The sequence below is a fragment of the Dasypus novemcinctus genome, chromosome 13, assembly GCF_030445035.2.
Source record: "Dasypus novemcinctus isolate mDasNov1 chromosome 13, mDasNov1.1.hap2, whole genome shotgun sequence".
Classification (NCBI taxonomy): Eukaryota; Metazoa; Chordata; class Mammalia; order Cingulata; family Dasypodidae; genus Dasypus; species Dasypus novemcinctus.
In genome coordinates this window covers 10,333,200-10,356,235 of record NC_080685.1, presented here as the reverse complement: position 1 = coordinate 10,356,235, position 23,036 = coordinate 10,333,200, and the positions used below count along the sequence as shown (strand labels likewise).

General features: G+C 39.4%; 1 protein-coding gene across 3 annotated transcripts in view; it reads left to right on the top strand.

The window, feature by feature from the left end:
• The window catches only part of CHRM3 (cholinergic receptor muscarinic 3), a 480,908-nt gene that overhangs the window by 132,463 nt on the left and 325,409 nt on the right, over window positions 1-23,036 (top strand). For all 3 annotated transcript variants that reach the window (XM_004473141.4, XM_004473140.4, XM_071207360.1), the window contains exon 2: window positions 9,996-10,103. The gene's annotated coding sequence lies outside the window, so the exon portion shown is untranslated. The remainder of the gene's footprint in view (window positions 1-9,995; window positions 10,104-23,036) is intronic.

The window sequence follows — 23,036 nt, the reverse complement described above, 5'->3', positions numbered from 1 at the left end:
AATTGAAACATAGTCTAATAATATCTATTGCCTAAGACTTACCTCCTGAAAACCTCCTTGTTACTCAAATGTGGCCTTTCTCTAAGCCAGACTTAAGCTCGCTACCTTCACCCTGGCATGAAAAATGACTCCTGGGGATGAGCCTCCCTGGCACTGAGAGATTATTACCAAGTGCCAACTAGCGATGCATTTGGAAAAAGACCTTGACCAAAAGGAGGAAATACAAAACACAAAAGAATTTTTGTGGCTAAGAGATTTCAAAGTGAGTGGAGATGTCATTCCAGATGTTATCTTATGCCTGTCTCAGGAGAATCTCACTGCCACAGTAACTAGGGCCTCAAATGGGGGTACTCCTGAGGGCTCTAGAGACATCTGGACACTATAGGCATGGCAGACAACCCCAAGATATAGGCACCCCATTGGTGGGCCTTACCTTGGAATATATGTTAACCTATTGCCCCAATGTAACAAGAGTTAAGACTCATTTAAAATTTCCCTACACATGATTCTTCTACTCCTTTTATTTGAACCTATAATTAGCACCATACTCATTAACTATATGTCCCAGAGACTTAAATCTGTGGGCCGTTCATAGGTCTGTCTCCAAAAGAAACTGCTTCCCACTTTCTCTAGGGTAGCCCTGTGCCCTTACTTTCTACATTAGCCATGCCCCTTGATCAAACAGCTTGGCCACTTCCTACCATTGTGGCAGATTTTAGTCATAAGAGAGCCACTTAGCTACTGTCAGCTGAATGGATGTTTCAACACAATTCGATAATCTTAGAGTTAGATTTAAAATGTAAATAGATTCAGAAACTGCTGTCTCTATTTTGTGAATTATATATGAAAAAAAACACTAATTTTTGTCAAGTTAACCTCACTGGCCTTCCTTAAAATTAATGGAGAAGAGTAATTGGGACACCGGGACAGCAAATATGGAATAAACACAGAAGTTAATTTTCAGTAACAATTTTAAAGTTAATAGCCACTGAATATAAACATGAAGTGACAGTTGCCTCATTACAAATGTAAATAACATATAAACCTACCCAGCAGCAATTTAAAACAAACTTAGAAACATACCTCCTACTTTGATTATGCCTGAGCATTTTTCATCACGGCTTTCTCCTTGATTTATTGTTTCCTAATTTGCCACGGTGAATAGAGTATAGGTACTAAAATAGTTCTTTCTGATGAAAAAAATAACTTTAGAATCCCAGCACAGAAAAGAAAAAAAAATTCAGTAACCTTTAAATGATGAAAACCTAGCTAAGATGTGGATTTTCATCCCGAATATCACCATTTGCCCTGGGCTAACCATTGGTGTGCTGGAACCGTGGACATCTCAGGTGCTATCAGCCGTTGTTGGGAAGGAGAGCCTCCCACTCCCACTCGTCCAGTGTTCGCTTCTCATTTCCTTCATGGTTAGGTTTTATAGCTGTAAAATCAAGGTCACTTTTCTGCCCTTTCTTTGATAGAAGGTGCTTTTGAATACACAGAGTTCTTTCAATTCATTGGCCTTGCTCTATAATAATATAACAGAACATAGGTTGCTTCATGAGTGAGTGACACTCTTGCCCAAGGCTGGCCTTCTAGGTTCTTGGTTATGTCGCAAGAAAGAATTCATGGATGTGCCGGTTGAAGGAGGCAAGTAAAAGGGTTTCTTGACAAATGAGAAACAGGGAAAGTACATACCTAAGACATGGGTGCAGGAGTGGGCTGGGGCTGGAGCCTCCTTCTCCTGCCCCTTCCCCGTGGTGGACCCCTGGCTATTTGCTGGTCTGGTGATTGCCTTCTGCCTCCCTGTTGGGTAGTACTGTAGACCACCCAGGCTGTCCCTGTCCACTTTCAGGGAACCCATAGGGAGACCCGTCTGCTTGGAGTCATCTGTGGCTTCTGTAGAGCACTGGAGTTTCAGACAGACCTGGTGACCAGGTCCCTGGTGGGCTCTTCCTCTGTCATGGCTCTGACTTTGTTTCCAAGCATCTGCCTGCCCTTGGGGTTCCTGGGTAGGGTCTCCTGTCCATGGTCTTCACTGGGTCTCAGCTGTGATGCTTAAGGCTTTGTTCTGAGCAGGTGCCTCTCCTTCTTTCCTACACTAACGTCCCTTAACACCAGTTAGAACTGCCTTCAGGTGAACGTGAACTTCAATAAGCGGTGAGCTGGATGCCCTCTGGCAAGTTACCTTTTAGTTGGTTATCTGAGCACAAATTAACCTTTGGATTCTCTACTGTTCCTCTTGTCAAATATTCTTACCCTTTTTTGGGTTGTAACTTTTGTCACTATTCTTTTTGTGGTTCTGCTAAAATAGTGTGCCTTTCCTCCTCCCCTCTCTTCAATTCCTCCCCCCTCCTCCCTGCACCGTGTATATGTGTATGATTAAAGAAATAAATTCCTTTTATGTACACATTGACTGTTTTTCATGCTGACAAATTGTTGACCTCATTTAACCTTTGTGTACAGGAGTTAGCATCATAATGTGTTGATCATTTATGCTAATGGGAAACATTAAAATAAACTACTTTGATTTTAAGTGGAATAGATGGTTTAAATGGTTCCATTTCAAAGAAAACTTTGTTAGTAATCAAAATTTTTTATATCAGCCTCTAAATGATTCCATTCCCAACAGCAAACCAAATGAATAAGTAGACAAACAACTCTTAAAAAACAATGGTAATTTATTATCTTGTCCAGAGAAGAAATGAGATTTTAAATGCAAAGTATGTCTGGGATGTTACCGTCACTTTTAGAAATTTATACACAGTATCGTTGTGTTTTTTCAAAACATGAGTTTGAACTCAAGCAAGTTTGTACTCTTAGAAAGAAATCGATGAACTTCAGATGTGTTACCTAAAATCACAGTTCTTTGATTATTTTCATCACCACTGTCTTCAATGTTTTATTAATATACCATACAGGGTAACTTCCATAATCATTAAGTTTAACAGTTTAGCATTAACTGCTTCCCTTTTGTTGGTTTATAGTGGGTTACAGTGCAGCAGTATGGACAGCTACCATTTATTTATTGTATGCACAATAAATGTTCTCTTAACAGCATCTTCTAACCAAGTGGACAACAAATTTAGTTAGTTATATGGAAATTCCTAGAATTTATAATTTGATATACTTATGCTTCCATTGTCTGTGTGACTTTAGTCAAAAAGAAAACCAAAAACCTCTAACTATTTTTCCCTCATCTTTAGTCTCCTTCTCTGAAAAATAAGAATAACAATAGCTGCTCTAAAGGTTGTATCTACCACAACAATTGGGGAAAGTAGTTATGGGGAACTAGCCCTCAAGTCGATTTACTCAAATCTATGAAATGAAGCACATGTATCATATCATCATTGCATATCAATCAAGATGATGGATATGTGGCCTCTTGGAAGACAAAGACATGTAAATGGGCCATAATACAATATTATGAGTCACAGATTTAGGTACATTATGTTATGGAAGTATACTTATGCCTAAGGCAGTAAGAATGGTTTTCAGAGAAAGCTTAGGGGAGGATGGCATCAGAGTAGGTAGGCAGGGCTCAACTCTCTCAGAAGAAGAGTGGAGGAAGTAGAGGCTGACAGAGGGACCTGCTGACAGAGGGACCTGCTTTGGGGATCTCGGTTCTGGGCACATCAGAATCATGGGCAAGCAGAGGCTGACATACCTCCATGAAAAGATTTGCTGACGAGCACCACCTGTTGGCTGACTGGGAAAGTGCAAGGAGAAAAAAACTTTTTTGTGGTCTCTCTACCCAGAACCCTTAGAACAGATATGTACCTTGTTAGAGAATCTCTGGCCCTATTTTGATATCTTAAGCTGAGCAATTTTAAAGATTTAGAATAAGCTGAACCAAAAATCAATGATGAGGCAAGAAACAAAACCACCAGGCGAGAGAAACTGACCCTCAAAGTAAATTCACAAACATATTCAGACGCAAAAAATTACAAGCCATACCAAGAAATAGAAAGAGATGTCTGAGCTAAAGGAAAAAAGCAAAAATCCCAACAAGGAACAGGATTTAAGATAAATAATCAAAGATAATCACACAAATCTCTGAAATTGATTCAAGGAGCTGAAGGAAAATATGAATAAAGAAATAAAGGGTATTAGCATAAAGAACAATTTAGAAGCCTGCAATGAGAAGTCACAGAGCTTATGGGAATAAAGATACAGTGGATGAGATAAAAAATACATTAGAGGCATAGAAGAATAGTTTTCAGAATGTACTTCTGAATTAAATTTTTTTCGATTTAATACCAGTTTACCAGTTATGCAGGAAAGGGTTAAATGAGAAGGTTTGTGAGGCCCAAACCCTGCACCTTGCAAAGAATGGCCGGCTTTCAGGACTGACCCTTGGCCAGCTCCTGGGAGATAACCTCTGAGCCCCTGGAGTATTCTGTCTGATAAGAGTGTTTTTTGTATGCCTGAGGCCTTGGGCCCTGCTGTATTTATTCTGAGTGCTTGTTTTTTGTGACATTCTGTATTGGGTTGACCAAATACATTTTCCTAATGATGTGATTTATGGTGAACACTTGTTTTGGCTCTGGAGAGAACTGGAGCCTGAGAAACTTGAGGTTGGTCCCATGGGCATCGCATGCCTATGTGACCGACGCTGACAAAAACCCTGTACACCAAGGCTTGTGTGAGCTTCCCTGGTGGGCAGCACTCCGCATGTGATATTCTGTATCATTTCTGGGAGAATTAAGTGCATCCCCATTTAACTCCACTGGAAGGGGATTCCTGGAAACCTGCACCTGGTTTCTCCTAGACTTGGCCCCATGTGTCTTTTCCCTTTACTGACTTTGACCTATGTTCTTACACTGTAATAAACTTTGACATTGAGTATAATAGCTTCTGCATCCTGTGAATCCTTTCAGCAAGTCATCGAGCATAAAGGTGGTCTTGTGGCCATCTGACATATAAGTTAAATAGAGAAGGGTCCAAAGTTAAAGGGTATAGCCTACAAGAGAAGAAAGAAGTGCCAAGTCAAGTATGGAAGCATGGGGAGATCTGCCTCACTTGGCATTTTCTATAGCTGTATAATCACAGTGAGTAGGTTAGTGTTAGGAGATGAGGGTGAGAAAGTAAGCTGGGGCCAAACCTGAAAGAAGATAGGGAGGTGGTAAACATTGTGTCCCTCACTTGTGGTAGAAATTTGACATATGTTTTTCATATAATGCTCAGCATTATCCTCTTTTAGAGGTGGTGGATGTGAGGCTTTGACTACTGAGTAACTTGTAAGAGGGCATTCAGCAAGAAAGTTGGGGAACTGGTGATCAAAGCCAAGTCTCCTGGATCAAATCCCATCATCTTTTCACCAACGTGCAATTAACAGTTAAATGGAAAAGTACATAGGTGTCCTCTCATTTATTTGGATTTAATTAAGTTCTCTGCTTTGAAAATAAATCCATGGGATTCTTTATCCTGCCTTGTCTCAAATTGTATTGAGAGCACAAAGCAGATGCTCTACAAAACTTATTTTAATTTCCTCTGATGTCTTTCAAAAATAAATGCTTCCACTCTATAAAGAGCCCCCATACTTTGTTTGCTTTGCTTCTTTACTCTTTTATCCATCCTTAGATTTGGCCCACTGTTTGCCCTTAAATGGGGTGGACACAGTCTCTTTTTACCTCCCCAGGGTTGTTCTGTTTGTTTTTTTTTTCAGTATTCTTTCTCAGCAGGAGGGCTGAGTAAGTTATTCTTCTTCCTTGACCTTCGTCCTGGCATCTGGGAAAATGACTATCCATGACGGCCCAGCTTGTGTGCCAGGTTGGGATGGGGTTGAGTCCAACCTCTTCTGTTGCCTCCTCCAGGGAAGCATCCCTGGCATGCTAACTCTAGCTTTTGCACTGCCCTTGGGACTTTTGATCTCTGTGGGTGAGGGGATCTCCAGCACCGGACTCCATTCTGCCACCAAGCACCCTTCCTCCTCTCCCGCAGAGCCTTCTGTGAGGAGAACTAACAATTCCCTAGGCCAGAGGGCCACAAAGCGCTTCTCTAAAGTAAATATCTTGGGCTTTGGGGCCATAGGACCTTTGTCTCAGCTCCTCAACTCTGCCATTGTAGGAGCCATAGATAGTATATCCATGAAGGACTGTGGCCATGGTCCAGGGCAGGTTTTTTAATAAATAACAGGCACGTGCACTGCTTGTGATTTACATGTCACAACATTGCTGTTCTTTGGCTTTCTTTCAACCATTTGAAAATGTCAAAGCCATCCTGAGCTCATGGGCTGCACCAGCCAGGTGGTGGGCTCTAGCTTGCCGACTCTTGCTCCAAACAGCCAGCCTGTGGTACTGCTCTGAGCTCCGCAGGTGAACTGGGATCCCACCATCGGAATCTGCACTGTGGCTACTTCTCCAGGGCGTCTCTCACCCAGAGCAGTTCTTCTCACTTCCTTTATATAGTTCTCCAGTAGGAATCTGTGTAGGTCCTGTTAGCAGGCTGGTACCTGATGGAGAAGTGAAGGACAAGAGTTGCTCTCGCTCTCTGGAAAATTGCTTTGTGATTTGACTTCTACCTATTTTTCAGAACATCTCTTGAACTAAATTAAACAGAGTAATAGCCAATGTGTAAATTTTTTAAATGATGGTATTTGAACTTCATTCACATGTTTTTTTAAATTATTCTCTCTACTCTCTCTTCTTGAGATTGTGTTGCCAACGGGAAGATAATTTTGGCAAGTAAATTAAAGAATTGACCAAATGAAAGTGCGAATTAAGTAAAAAAAAAATATGCCAATGCCTACTTTTTTGTTGACATTGTACATGTATTCGTTTACCTCATCAAATATTTATGTGTACTGGACACTGAATCCCCAAATGAGATCTTACTTTGTATCTTGACCAGTGAAAATGACTATTACACCTTTTTTTTTTTTGCCTATCACTCATTTTTTTTTCAATTTTATTGACAAATATTAAAAAAGCATAAATCCATCCAAACAGTACAATCATTGGTATTTGGTGTAATCTCATGTTTGTGCATTCATCACCCCAGTCACTCCCAGAGCACTTTCATTGTTCCAATAATAATAATAATAAAACAAACAAAACTCATCACCTCTCAATCTCTCTATGCTCCGTCTGCTGTACATAGCTTCTATTCTTTTTCCTTTCTCTAGTATATTTGTAGCATATGCTTGTCTTCCAGAGAACTGTAGGGGAGACAGAACCAATGAGCTGTGCCTTAAGTAGTACCTCTTGATACTTAGTACCCCTGTTAGAGAAGGTAGGAAGCACAAGGGGCTGTAGGAAAAAGGCAGAAGAAGTGTACACTCTGTACATTATGTATGACTTGGTGCAGCAGTGGGGACACTAGAATTAAAAGAGCCTTGGGCAAATTGTCTTGCCACCCTAAGCTGAAATTTGCAAAGTGAGGTGCAGCTTTGTTGTGAAGATTAAAAGAGGTTGCAATATGCAGGGCATAGTATAGAGTTCAGCATATAAACCCTAGGAAATATTCATTTTCCCAATGACTTTTTGTACTTCATTAAAAAAGTGGTATGAATATACTGGGGGAGAGTGTGAACTACAGGGTAAACTATTATCTGTGTAGTGCAGCAGTGCCCCCGAATGTGTTCACCAAGTGCAATGAGTGTGCCACAATGATGGGGGAGGTTGTTGGTGTGGGAGGAGTGGGGTGAGGGTGGGGGGTATACAGGAACCTCATATTTTTTAATGTAATTTTTTAATGATGTATATATCTTCAAAAAAATACAATTTACAAAAATGATGAGGTGGGGGTGCGGAGTGGGTTATATGGGAACCTCTTACGTTTTTTGTTTTTTTATGTTTTTCAATGTAACGTTCCTTATGATCTATTAACTTTAATAAAAATTTTTTTTAAAGTGGTGTTTTCTCTGAGTCTTCAAAACTAAGTGGGAATTAACTAGAACTACAAGTGGATTTTAAAAAGAATCTCTGTTGTGACTCTAGCAATTGAAGAAATTGTATCATTGATGTAGAGACAGTGGCCACGGTAGTTGCTGAGGGCAGGGAGAGGGAAGAAGAGATGAGATGTGGGGGCATTTTCAGGACTTGGAGTTGTCCTAAATGATATTGCAGGGACAGATGCTGGACATTATATATCCTGCCATAACCCACTGAATGGACTGGGGGAGAGAGTAAACTACAATGTAAACGCTAATCCATGTGTTGCTGCAGTGCTCCAAGATGTACTCACCAAATGCAATGAATGTGCCACAGTGATAAAAGAGGTTGTTGATGTGGGAGGAGTGGGGTAGGAGGTGGGGTATATGGGGACATCTTATATTTTTTAATGTAACATTTTTTGTGGTCTATGTATCTTTTAAAAAAGGAATTAAATTTTATAAATTAAAAAATAAAAATAAAAATCTCCTTGGATTCTCTTGACAGACTACGGACGTAATTGTTTTTGTTTGCTTTTTAATAAACTGGCTTTATTTGGTTGTAATTCCAATCCCCAGTTGGCTTACAAAAGGCCCTGAGTTTAAGAGCATATAGGTACATATGAGCCATTAAACGTTGGTTATTTATATTTTTACAAAAATAAATAGTTGAATTAAATGTTATTTAACTCACTATTGGCTTGAAATTAGAACCTAAAGAAAGTGAAGTAGTTAGCCTCAATTCTGCCATTCACATGCCATTTTGGAATTTCTTATGATTTACTATTTTAGTGCTAAATTATATTTTGTAATAGAAGTGGAAGAACTGTAGCACCACTTTAACAAATTTCAGCTTTATCAAAATCTGTTTTAACTCCTTTTAATTTATAGAATTGTACATAATTCCTGTATAGTTTGCATGTAATAGAAAAGCCTTCAAGATGATTATAACAAATAGACTTTTTTTAAAAGAACAGCAGAGTCAAAATATTCCCATGAACAAGTTTCAGCAATTCAGCTTTATACCAGTTTTAAGTAACTCTGTTAATTTTTTTCTGCACACTGGATTTTCTTAAAAAATAGAAATCCCTTTTTTTAAAATGTAAACTAAATGGTGTTTATAGTATTTGTGTTATATATGGATTTAATCCACTCAATGTACTACCCTGTTTGTTTTTTTCTTTTATGCCAGGACATATTTCTTTATGTTCTTTGCCATCTGTGCTTTTCCTAAATGTCTACTAATATACATTAAACTGTACTTAAAAGATGGGTGCATGTTTATAAGCAATTATTTGCAAACTAGTGAAAAGTATAAAGTAAACAATTTTTATCATCCTCACCATGCAGAAATTAGTGTTAATATCTCAATACATTTCTTTTCTGCCTGGCCTTACTTTTAAGAGTATTTTTAAAATTTCATTTTCCTTTATTAACCATTGATAGACAGCCATCATAGAAAAACAATATTTAAATAAGCATAAGGAAGAAAAATAAACATTACACATTATCTATACACTGTGAAATAGTTGCCATTAATATTTCTTATGCCTTCAATATTTTTCTTTCTTCATATACATTTTTATGAAAATGAAATCCTTCTGTTCAAATTGTGTGACCTTTTTAAGAAGTCAATAAGTATCAATGAACATCTAGAAGAGTAAATACTTTTATAAAGTAATATTTAATAGCTGCTTACTATAATTTTAATGATTTTAGCATGCTGAGAACGTGTGAGAAATAATACTGCAAAAAATCTATTTTGATAAATAATTATGTATTTCTTATTGGTACATTTCTAGAAATATAATTGCTAAGTCAGAGGATATTAAGTGTGTTTTGTTTCTTAGCAATAGATTTATAGCCTTCCAGAAATGTTATACCAGTTTACTACTAAATGTTTTTATTAATCAGACTTAATCAACATTTATTGACTATACAGTATGTTCCCACCACTGTTTCAAGCAATGGATGGAGAGCCCAAGTGTATAAAAATAAGGTTCTTTCATTAGATGGCCATCAATTATCTTTTTTTTTAATTGCTACATATTGGAATGATGTTTTTGTATGAATGACATTAATATTTATTGACTGACTTTTTCATCTTTTTTGGGTATCTGTTTAGGTATGAAGAATAATGGCATATATTTCGATTACAAGCCGCTCAGTGGACTTTGTATTGAATGAACTGTATCTATCCCATCAGGATGTACAACACCAAGGCTCTTCACTAGTAAGTATTTTCTACTTAATATTTACATGGTTACATATTGAGATTTTTAATAGTTTGTATTTAAAATGGAAAAGGGTTCATGTTGCTGCTATAAAATAGGTCTGAATTTAGGCTGTTTATGTACCAACCAATCACAAAATTAAGAAGTACCTTGAAATGGGTCTATTTATGTGTATATCTGTGTGTATGTTAGTATTGTAGTATTTTTATATTTATATAGGCAAACCTCTCTTTTAATTGAAAGAAAAAAATCACTGGAAAATGTCAACATCTTCTGGTTCTTTAATATCACTTAGATTTGGCTGGCTTCAGTGTAAGGCCCCAAATTTTACCTAGTTTAATATTTTCCAGCAGTCCTATTTTATTGTAGATCTCCCCACAGGGTGCCTCAGGGACCTCCACTTATGCGTGTATGACATGAATATCTGACATATGCTTCACACAGTGTGTGAGGTGTGGTGTCACCCGTGTCAGAAGACCTTCATTTTAGTTCCAGATCCAAAATTTGGTATACATCTAGTCCCTTACCCTAGAGGCCTCAGCATCACGTGCACAATGAGAGGTCTCTTCTGCTGTACCTAATTCATTAGGATGACTTGAAGGTCAGATGAAGTAATTACAGTGAAATTATTCATTTACTATAAAATCCCATAAAAATAGAGGGTATCCTCTGTGGCCACCTGAGCGTTAGAAGTTGGGAGTAGGAAGAATGTTGTGCCCATATTTTTCTTACTAAGTTGATCAGTGCCATCGAACAGTTTGTATGTGATTCGCCTAAGAGAGAGGAAACCATACTACATTTTAATTCATGACCCAAGTTAGTTTTGTGTATATGAGAAATTATATTTAAATAAAATATGAGAAAAACACTCCCATTTCTCATACACACAAATACTTACCAATCCCCACCTACCATAAAGAGGTACATTTCTGCTTCTACTCTAGGCCGTTTACTCTCTTAGTAGATTTTATTTATTAAGTGGATGAAAAAAGATACATTAGATACTTTGTGATTTGGTTTAATCTCAGGATACCAAAGGAACAATGTAGAAATTAGATCAGATGTTCCTCATTCTGTTTAAGGTGAAAATAAATTCCTTTAGGCACTGACATCTCTTGAACAACTCAATTAACCATTCTCTTTAAAACAGCATCAGCAATGAATGTTAACTATCACCTTCACTGGGAGTCAGAAAGATAGAATCATAAATTATTATATGGTGAAGTTTTAAAGTGATATAAGTCAAGGGTTATCTGAACATGAAAATTTCCGTGTCGTATGTTTTATTTCAGGGATTTTTAAAAATGTGCCCAATTATAACATTTTTGTTGGATCTAGTGTTTAAAAAAAGATGAACAAATCATTTAAATCAAATTACAAAATGCAAGCATAACTTGAATATGGTTATCCTTATTTAAAAACAAAATGACAAAAATCCATTGGCTCTTTTTAAACCAATCGGGGATTATCATCTCAATGTTTATTTTGCTATGAATATTGGGCTGCTACCACGTGTAAAATGGCCTTTTTCTTTTCAGGAAATAAAGGGTAAAAAGAAAGGGGTGGATATGTCGAGCATGGGTCACAAAGGAGTAGTATGAGCTTGAATTTCCATTTTTATAATAATTTGTTCTAAATCAGATTGGATACTTGTTTTTGTTATGAATTAACTTCAGGTATTGTTCCTTGGGCTTGTATTGGACAAAATTCAGTGGCGCGAATGGGTGGGGTTTTTCTAATGAGTCATGCTCTGTTCCTGGGGTGGGAGGTCCTGATAACTTGGGACAATGTCCCCAGGCAGGAGGGTGAGCTCATTTATTATGATCATCTTTCAGTCTCTGCTGATAGCCGGCTGATGTGCATCACTCAGCCCAGAGCGGAACCTCCCACGTGAAGCCCGGGGCGTGTTTAGCTCTGCCCAGTGACCTGTAGCCCCGCAGCCAGTGTCTGTCACACGTGGCTCTTATCTGGCGTGTTTTAATGCAGACCACAGCCTCGGCACCGCTGCCTGGCCCACTCGCTTTGCGTCTCCTTACTGCTTGTTTTGCCGTAACCTGAGCCATTGTAGAGTCTGCCCACGAGGAGGAGGATAGCAGTGGTGAGGAGGCTTTCGAGGGGGAAGAGTCTAGTGGGGCTTTCCTAGGGCAGGACCCAGTTCTGTAGCTTCAGGGACGTGGCCGGACGGCGGCTTTGCTGCACCTCATCGGGGCGCCTGGAGGACCTGGGCGAGGGTGGCAGGAGCCCGTTGTCTTTTTGTGTTGATTCTGCAGAGCCTGCGCTGCCCCTGTGCACTTGGTGGTCCCATGAGGCTTTGGGATACAGTAAGAAGAAAAGGCAGAGGCCGGGCGTGTCTGAAAGCCAGCTCCGCTCTACAGAGCCGCTTGTGTTCCTGCTTATTTTCCTGGTTTTCTGGCCTTCACATCCTTGTGATGTTTACCTTTCACCGTATTTGTGACGTTAGCTCAAATCTAAAGAGGCGCTAAGTGTTTCATTCACTGTGATAGTACCAGAGTTTGGAGGAGACATGGGGTACTCAGACCCCAAGCCCTAACCCTTGTGGGTGGGCCTGTACGAAGAGCTGGGCTTAGTTAAGCCAAAACTTTAAGCATAATACAACCAAGGCCAGGAGAAGAGCATAAGCCAGTAACAGAGTTATGAACAAGTGGGATGCATTGTGGGACAAGCAAGAGGAGTCCTGTAGGCCCAGTGCTGGCTGAGGAGTGGCTGGAAATAGAATTAGGTGAGCTGTGAGTGCCCCAGACAGGTGTCTGTGACCACCCCCTATTCGTCGGCTGAAGGTCTCCCCTGCCTCTGCCCACCAAGCCCACCTGAAACTGTTCTGTCGTGCTCGAGTGCCGTCTCTCCATGGTCCTCCATGTCTCGCGCATACCATTTTTCGATCAAACTCCTGTTCATCCTTCAAAACTCATTTTACATGCTCTGACTTCTATGAAAACTTTCTTAATACTTTTTAAAATTGACATTTTCCCCCACCTCTTCACTGTGTATATGCCTCTATTACAGACACGTTCACCTCTTGCAGTGCTTGGTCTTACCTCGCCGTCTGTCCCATTACCCTATTGGCTTGCTGAGAGCAGTCTTACTCACCTTTATCTTCCTGGGGTCTACCTTGAAACCAGTAGCTGCAGACTAAATCAATAATTGAAACAATTGATGCTGTCCTTTGTTCTCAGACTGAACAGGAATTAATTGCAATTGCCCTGTTAAGAAACTGTTCTTTGAAATGTCTTTCAACATGGATATGAGCTTAAATGTGTTGGTAATGTAGTCTATAAAAAATATAACTAAAAAATGAAAACTGGAAACTTTTGACATACCATGATAGTTATATCATTTTTAACATTTTTAGCAAAGATAACAGGAGTTTTAAAAATGTATAACTGACTCTAATAACTTCCTTATTAGTTTATCATTAAGTATATTATTTTTAGAACATTTCAACAGTGATGAAAATATTTTTGACCTCATGTTAACTGAGGATGGAATCATAATAAGGCTAACTCTACTCCAATAATAACTTCCTCCATATGAGTTAGTAAGAGTAAAAATAAGGAAAATAATTCTTAGGGTTTTATTTTATACTAATATATTTATTTCAGTTAATTTTGTCCATTGCTTGAGATCAGGATTCATCATAAACTGTTAAAAAGTGTGTGTGTATGCGCGTTTCTGTGTGTATCCATGGAAGGACCCTACTCTTAATCTGAATTGGGAGAAATGGAAAATGTGTATGCCAAAAGTAATTAAAATTTGCCGTAAATTGAGCTGCTTTTTTCTTAAAAAGTAGGAACCAAAACAAAACAAAAACAAAAAAAACAAAACAAAAAAAACTGTCAGTAATGTTATATCATCCAGTCGTGTAAGTAGAAAATGAAATGGAATAAAGTAGGTATTGCCCCGTTAGTAAAGCTTGATATGCTGAAGCAGGTGGAGCAGTACAGCAAGAATAATGTGTTTTGAAAGAGCTGGATATTTTTTATCATTCCCAAAAGTAATACTTGACGAAATACCATGAAATTTTATCTGAAACTTATTTTAGTATCTTTATGGCACTCAGAGGAGAGTGGGCTTAGAATGGCTTACTTTAAATACTTATTCTTGATTTATGTCATTTCAACAGGAAAACCCATCTAGTTCACTAAGATAGATTTTTTACACTCTGTACTTAACCTCTGTTCCTTATCTCACATCATCTTTTACAGTGGAGTCCATAGGGGGTGACCTATGGACTTTGTACAAAGTTCTTTGTAGCACAAATTATCTCAAGTAATTTGGCTTCATGGATGGCTGTCAGTATGTGAGTGGAGACACTCAGCTGATAAAGCTGCTTGAAGAGAGGCAAATGGGCAGAGCACTCGTTTCCAATACTTGAGCACTTACAGGTGTCCCTGCTTCCAGCAAAAAGGGATAATGTTTGAACAAATTATATATCAAGAATATTCATCCAGTCGTGTAAGTAGAAAATGAAATGGAATAAAGTAGGTATTGCCCCGTTAGTAAAACTTGATATGCTGAAGCAGTTAGAGCAGTACAGCAAGAATAATGTGTTTTGAAAGAACTGGATATTTTTCATCATTCCCAAAAGTAATACTTGACAAAATACCAAGTTGCTTCTTAATAACTTTTTTAAAAGATTTACTTATTTATTTTATTTCTTTCCCCTTCCTCCCCCCCACCCCTGCCCGCCCACCCCAGTTGTCTGTTCTCTGTATCTATCTGCTGCGTGTGCTTCTTTATCCACTTCTGTTGTCAGTGGCACGGGAATCTGTGTTTATTCTTGTTGCGTCATCTTGTGTCAGCTCTCCATGTGGGCAGCGCCATTCCTGGAGAGGCTGCACTTTCTTTCACGCTGGGCGGCTCTCCTTACGGGGCGCACTCCTTGCGCGTGGGGCTCCCCTACGCGGGGGCCACCCTGCGTGGCAGGGCACTCCTTGCGCGCATCAGCACTGCGCGTGGGCCAGCTCCACATGGGTCAAGGAGGCCCGGGGTTTGAACCGCGGACCTCCCATGTGGTAGACGGACGCCCTAACCACTGGGCCAAGTCCGCTTCCCCTTAATAACTTTTTAATTCTCTATTTTATGTATTGGAAGATTTAAATGTCTCGTTCACATTGTCTAACATTCTTCGTAGCTGAGGGACTTACATTTGTGTGTTGAAATTTATTTATTGTGGTGGGGTTTCCTTGCCACATCATCATTTAACCTTCACACAGCTCTGCACAGAAAGCCTTATCATCTTTTTACAAACAAGGGGATGGATACTGTTTGGTGTACTCTAATGATTTGCATGCATGCTTATATAACCTAAATTAGTATCACTCATTTCCAGATTTTCCGTAAGCGCCTCACCGCTCGCTGTAACACAGATGCCTAAATATGGACATAGAGTTTTATATGTGGAATTAGAAATTGCCTTTAATTTTGACAGTGTGGCAAGCATCAGATTTTAAGCCATGCTTGTTTAATATCCTGAAGAGCAAATGGCTTATAAAATTATAATTAAGGATTTCCCCATCTGAAATTCTTCAGGAACTGATATGAATAAAAATGAATATCTACATATATTTCCTCAGGAGCAGATACAAAGGGATTGTCTTTTAGGAGAATGGATTAGTCATTTTTGAAATTGAACAAGTTAGCCACAAAAAGCAAATAATATCTTAATTTAACTTATTTTCCTATATCTTCTTTTACCTTAATGGTGAATGCAAATGCCTTGAAATCAATGTGTGTGTCATATGATTGATGGCTCTCACATAGTGAAGACGGAGACAAACTTGGTTTCAATGAGTGCCTCCCTATGCCTGGCATCCTGCTAGATGCGTTCACATTAACTCTCTTTTCAGCATAAATTAGTGAAAAAGATTTGTTGGTTCATCTCATACTTCACTTAGTTGGCATGTATTCCCAGGGTTTTACTGTGTCTTAGGTATGCATTCCATTGTGTCATTTACCCAAAACAATGAAAACAGTAGTGTAGGAAAAAATGACCCCACACAGCTGGACGGTTTTGAAGAAGTAATGGTTTTACAACCTGCTTTTTAATAAAGAAGATAATTATAATATTTTGAGTCATTTGAAAATTGAGGGAATTAAATTATCTGGAAATAAAATCATGTTTAAATTACTTACTTTAGTCTGAATATTTGAAACAAGAGCAATCATGTATTTCATTTCACTGAAATTTATGTTAAATATTTATTGACCACCTACTATGAAGTAGGCCCTGGGGCCATGGAGAAAAATATAGTTCCTTGCCTCATGGAATTTACATTTCTAGATAGCTGGTGGGAAGAGACTGGGAATGGGAAGGATGGGAGTAAAAGATACACACACGTGCATACATATACACAAATAGTATTAAACATACATATATGGTAGTAATGTATATGAAAACCGTAATAATTTCAAAACCTCTTTTTATATCAAAAAAGCCATATTCTTGAGTTCTACTTTCTCTAAAGTATAATTTTAAATTTCACAATTTGAAATTTTTTTCACCAGAATATCATATTTTGATCATTTCCAGATATGGAAAGTTCAGTAAATCACCTTGGTCTTTGTTTAAAATTGGTTTGTATGTTTCCTATTGTATTTTCATTATTCGTTCTAATAATATTTGTAGGTGATCTAGAATCTAAAGATCTATTTGGTCCATTGTCAGATTGCACCAGGAGTTGGTTGTGGGGGCCTATGGGTGCCAGACAACCTGAACAGTATAAGATCTAAAATTGTCACCATTATACTGAAGGAAGAGAAGCAAATTCCAAATTTTTGTTCCTTCAGTTGAATTTTAAATCTTGCCTGTGATAAAGCATGGATTTTTATTACCCAATCACGTGAAGGTTGGTTGTGGACCTAGACTAGCTGGTTCATGTGCATTACTTAATCAGAAGTGTCGTATGTGATTGGGCTTAGAGCTTGTGACGAAAGGAATAATTTAAAAATTAGAAGAACAAAGTGTCAGCCATGCCCTGTACTAAGTCAATTTCCCAACTGGAAATTGAATTTTAGTGATTTTGAATACAATATAATGATCTCAGCAAGGAAATAGGTTCTAAACTCTATTTACTTAGATTACAGTAGTAGATAAAGTAGCTCATTTCCTATAGAGCAGTGAAAAGCATTGTAACTATATATATATATATATATATGTTTTTAAAAAATGTTCATCTTCTCTTACCATTAATACAAGTTCATGTTTTAATACTTATTTCTTAGGTTCTCCAATATGTGATTTTGGTAGTTCTCCCATATCAAGATTATTTGGCCTTCCTCCCATTGCTATAAAAATCAGTACTTGATACACAAATGAGCCAGAAAAGATTGTGGATTCTTTCTTAAGAATTCAAGGTTTTTAAAATTTGGGTTTTTCAAAATCCAGATTTTTAAAACTATAGTCAAATGATACTGGTTAATGGCTTTTTGATGATGGGGCAATCCAGTGTTGGGATGGTGGAAAAGAGATAGTGTCTAATGTGAACTTTACCTTTTCTATTCTATTCTACATAGGGAGTAAAAGTAAAGAGATTTCTGACAAAGTAAAAATTATTGGCAAAGTAAGAATTGAATCGTTGGGTCCCTACAGTAAGTACTGGCAGCCATCAAAGTACTCTAAAAATTGAGTAATTAAATATCCATTTCAGTGTCTAGGGCTCCTAACATTAAGCTTATTAAAAATACATGAGGGGGAAACGGACTTTGGCCCAGTGGTTAGGGCGTCCGTCTACCACATGGGAGGCCCGCGGTTCAAGCCCCGGGCCTCCTTGACCCGTGTGGAGCTGGCCCATGCGCAGTGCTGATGCGCGCAAGGAGTGCCGTGCCACACAGGGGTGTCCCCTGCGTAGGGGAGCCCCACGTGCAAGGAGTGCACCCATAAGGAGAGCCGCCCAGCGCGAAGGAGGGAGCAGCCTGCCGAGGAATGGCGCCGCCCACACTTCCCGTGCCGCTGATGACAACAGAAGTGGACAAAGAAACAAGACGCAGCAAAAAGACACAGAAAACAGACAACCGGGGGGGGGGGGGGGAGGGGAATTAAATAAAAATAAATCTTTAAAAAAAAAAAAATACATGAGGGAAGCGGATGTGGCTCAACAGATAGAGCATCCACCTATCATATAGGAGGTCCAAGGGTTCGATACCCAGGGCCTCCTGGCTCATGTGGTGAGCTGGCCCACGCACAGTGCTGCTGTGTGCAGGGAGTGCCGGCCCAAGCAGGAATGCCCCCACGTAAATGTGCCCCCCATGCAAGGAGTGGCCCCTGCACAAGGAGAGCCACCTCGCACGAAACTGCAGCCCGACCAGGAGTGGTGCCGCACAAACGGAGTGCTGACACAGCAAGATGATTCAACTTTTAAAAAGAGACACAGATCCCCAGTGCCTCCTGATGAGAATACAAGCGGACACAGAAAAAAACACAGCGAATGGACACAGAGAGCAGACCGGGGAGGGGGTAAATAAATTTAAAAAAATAATAATGGAACCGGTTGTAGTAACGGCAGACACCTGCAGATGCTGGAGATATAGCTACACCATTCCCCTAGAAGACGCAGAAGCTAAGTTACAACGTAGAAATGGTATGACTCTACAGCAGGGAAAGCAAAACATTATATCTAAAGCATTTGGGGCTGTTCCTTTCAGTTTTATCATCACCTCTCCTTGAGAGATGAACACAAAGCAGAGCACATGGGGGGGGGCATATCAAAATATTAGCTTGAATTATATCAAATCTACCCAAATCGGATTGAACTGAACTGAATGGGTTGAATGAGGCACCTGTTTATTAATTTTACTGAGAAGCTAGTTACAAGCTTAGACTATTCTCTTAAAGCAACTTTTTGCTTTAAAAAATAACCAGATCCTGGGCTTTAGTCTCGTTCTGTCGTTCTTGCTGGGGCTAGGAGACTGGCGAGGGGTGCTGAGAAGGCAAAGCCTTTGCACTGATGCTCCAGTTGCCTGCCAGCCATAAAGGTGGTGGGCTGCAGGTGAGTTGTCTTTCTTATTGTGAGTTACAGTCAAAAAAGTTAGAAAACCACAGTTTTTGATCTAGTCCTCTCCCATTCTTCTGAGTTCTTGTCTTCTTATGTTCATCTGCCATTTGTATTCCATACATTTTCAAAGTCTTCATCTTTATTTCCTCTTTTTGGTCAGCTTGGACAACTCCGTGGGTTTCTTGATGTCTCCATTTTGATATCCACATAGTGCTCACCAAAAGAATGTGCTTATCAAATGTTTGCTGTTTGAATTAATGAGTTAATTATATTCTAAAAACACTGAAAATTGTATGTCAAATATCGACTTATTTTTTAACCTGACCTGCTTCCTCTTCCCTTAAATTTTCTTGTGACTAGTTATCCAATTCCAGTGTCTGAATCATTTTCTAAGTCCCCTTGCTCTGTCATGACAATGAGCAACCAATTCAGGGGATTCTGGTGCCTGACATTCTTTCAAACCATCCTCGTCTCTACCTTTCCGTGACGACTGTTTGGCCCTGTGGTTTTACCCTTTCACTATTGCAGTACGTTTGTTAAAGATCTGATGCCAGCACTGCTCCCTTCCCATATGTCATTCCCGTGCCCTGAGAGTTCTTTTCTAACAAATACATCTGTATATTTTACTCTGTATAACTATCTCTCATAGCTACTCTCCCTTTGCCTTGAGATTAAAATCCAGACTTATTTGAATGAAAATAAGAGGTGCTACAATATCCAATTTCAAAAATTCCCCAAATTCACATTCAGTCATGCCCTCTCAAATCCATCTGAACTGGGCTGGCATTCTCAACAATCGAACAACAAAGAAGCTCATTTGTGTGCCTTGGCCTTGGACTAGCCCATGTTTTTCACTTGGCCTTCCCTTTCTCTTCTGCCTGGCAATTGCTCATTCATTACCACATCAGTCAAAAGGTTTTGCCTCATGTAAGAATTCTGAGTCACCCGAGTCAGCTCCTCTGCTGTTACTTACTAATTACTTAGGAACTGAAATAATTCATATTACATGTAAACATGGGTTCATCCTACTCCTCGAGTTCAACACTGAACTCCTCTTGTATATACATTGCCAGTTCTCCTTGGAAACCCCAGATCCAACTTGCCATGGTTCCCAGGACCTGGAGAATGGATAGTATGTGCTGAGTGAATTCTTGTGCCAGAAACATCTGGGAACATTACCAGTCCTCCTTTATCGATATTTCCTTCCTTATTCCCACTCCTTACCACTGATAAAGATTCTAGCTAGACTCAAAGTAAGAAAGACACCAAATGATAGGCACCTCAGCCATTCCTTATCGATTTTCCTTCCACTCCCTTTGCCTTTCTCATCTTAATAAAAGGGCCATCCCTTTCCCAAGAGCTCTAAGCCAACGCCTTCATATTTTTCTTTGGTTTTCTTATTTCCCCACTCTCCACACTCAGTGCATCAGTCAGTTGTCTTGACTCCGTCTCTGAGCACATCCTGAGCCTGCCCTCTTCCTCCCCGCTCTTCATTGTAGCTCTGGTCTTGGCCCACTCCTGCAGCTGCCTCCCTCCTGCTCTTCCTACTACTACTCTTGCACCTTCCTTATTCATCTCTCCCCGGAGCGAATGCATCATCTTTTAAGACCATCAATCTGGTCGGGTTATGCTCTACTTAAAATCCTGCAGTGTCTTTCAGAATACCGGAATAAAATCCACACGCTTTTTCTCAGGCCAACAGGGCCGTGTGTGCCCAGGTCCTGCCTGGCACCCCCTTCATCGCCACCGGCCACCTCTACTTCCTGCTCTCCCAGCTTGACTTGCCCTTCCCGCCTCCTGTTTCAGGGGTCCGTGGAGTAGCCTTTGCTCTCAGAGGCTTCCCTGCCTACCTAGAGTGGAAAGAACCCTCCAGCCCCTTTGAGACAGACCTCTACCTTCAGTGTCCTTCATAGCACCTATTATCCTTACTTACTGCATTCTCCTAAATTACCTGTTGGCATGCCACCCAACATCGCATGCAGCACCCCTGCCCAACGCTGCATGTGTACATTTTATTTTGACAGTTCCCTATGCAATTTTTAAGCAGTGGTTTTCCTTTCCATTTCATTTTCCTACTGACATCTAAATCTGCCCAAGCATTTTAAAGATTGAAAATCTCTTCCTCATCAGAAGCAACGGCCATCTCTACCCCAGTCCATACAGGTCACGAGTGTCTGACCACTTCATATGAAAGCAAAGGGGACAGGAAATTGAGGCAGTTACTGATAATCCTAGAGAGCATGTAGGTATCGACATTTGTTAGGTTGTTTGATCCTCAGAACAACCCTACAAAACAGATGTTACCCTCATTTTTCACATGAGCAGATGGCCTCTGAAATGTTATAGATCATGGAGCTAGTAAGTTATAGAACTGAATCTTGATTTTTATGCGAGAACAGTGACCTAAGTGTAAAGAGAGTGGCAAAACGTCAATGAAAAAGTTGTGTTTTGTGACTTTAAATTAAAGGGGAGGTAGGTATAGCGAGATGGGGCTCTCTATTTATGGTGAGTCTATGCAGGAAGCTAAGTACACATTTGACAAGAGGCTATTTGTAGGAAGCTAATTTTGAATGGAAACAAATAGTTGTGAAAGATGAGGAAATCCTGCTGAAGAAAAAAAAAACAACGAGTGCAGCAGGATTACATCAAATAGGAGTGTTAGAGTAATTTACTATTCTAGGAAATCCAGCAGCTGGTTTATCTAAAGCATTCGTCTTTTTCTTGAGCACTGGAAAAAGGACAGGAAATGGCTCAAAAAATACATTGTCTTTCTTGTAACAGATTTCTCTAAAAATTTAATAGCATAAAACAATGTTCCAAAGCTCAATTCATTTTCTTTTGGGGGATTTGTAAAAACGAACCAATGGGTGTATTTCTAGCTCTAGTTAGTTGCAAGTTATACTAGAATGAATACTTCCAAATGGCATGAAGATAATAGGAAACAAATTTCCTCTTATTTCATTCATGTAAAATATACTGTGTTGAGCTGAACACTTAGAATTGGTTTTACAGAATAATAATTAAGCTAAAAATTGAAAAAATAACTCAGAAACCTAATGTAAAGTAGAAACATACATTGAATATTATAAAACTGCACACAATTGCTCCTAATAACGAAATAGTGAGATAACATTGGAACCTTGAAAAGATACAAGAACTGGAATAGACAGAGGAATCTCATATTTAAATTACACAATTTAAAAATATATCTAGAGGAAGCCTGGAAAAATATTTTAGTGCAGCTTATTACCGTCAGGATTATCTTTTTTTCAATTAACCCCAGAAAATTATAATCCCTTTATAAAGTCCCTCAAAGAAAAATATTTCCATTTCCTTAGTGATACAAATATAGAGGCATTAATTCTTTCCTCCAGGCAAAATAATACCTAAATATTTAAAACCATTTTCAAGTCTTGATACCGAGCAAAAACAGGTTCTTTTCTCCCGATGCCCCTTAAAAGTCAATTCCTGAGACACCGGAGTTTCAAAGAGAGAAAGAGTTTATTTGGTTGTGCGAATAAAGGAGCACAGTGGCCTAAAGGCCAAAAACTGCCTCCCCGATCTGCAGAAATTCTAACATTTTATACCATCGGGGTACTAATGAGGAATTGGGGTGGAGCTGGACACAGGTTCCTTAATAAACATTAAGCGGCTGAACAGGAGGGGAGTGGTCCCCAAACCAAGTTGTAATCATTAGCAGAGATCAAGGACCTGGGGTCGGGAAGTACAGAGTAGGAGTCCAGCACAAGGCTTTCCAGAGGGATACTGAGCAGGAGGGTGGAGTAGCTGCCACCGCAGCAGTAAGCAGACACTAAGGTGAGCCTCCTCAGTAAAGAAGGGCAAGGTCAGTCTTGATTCCTCATCTCAACAGTAAGTGGACACAAGGGTGAGTAAGCCTAGGGTAGCCGTAAGCAGGGGCGG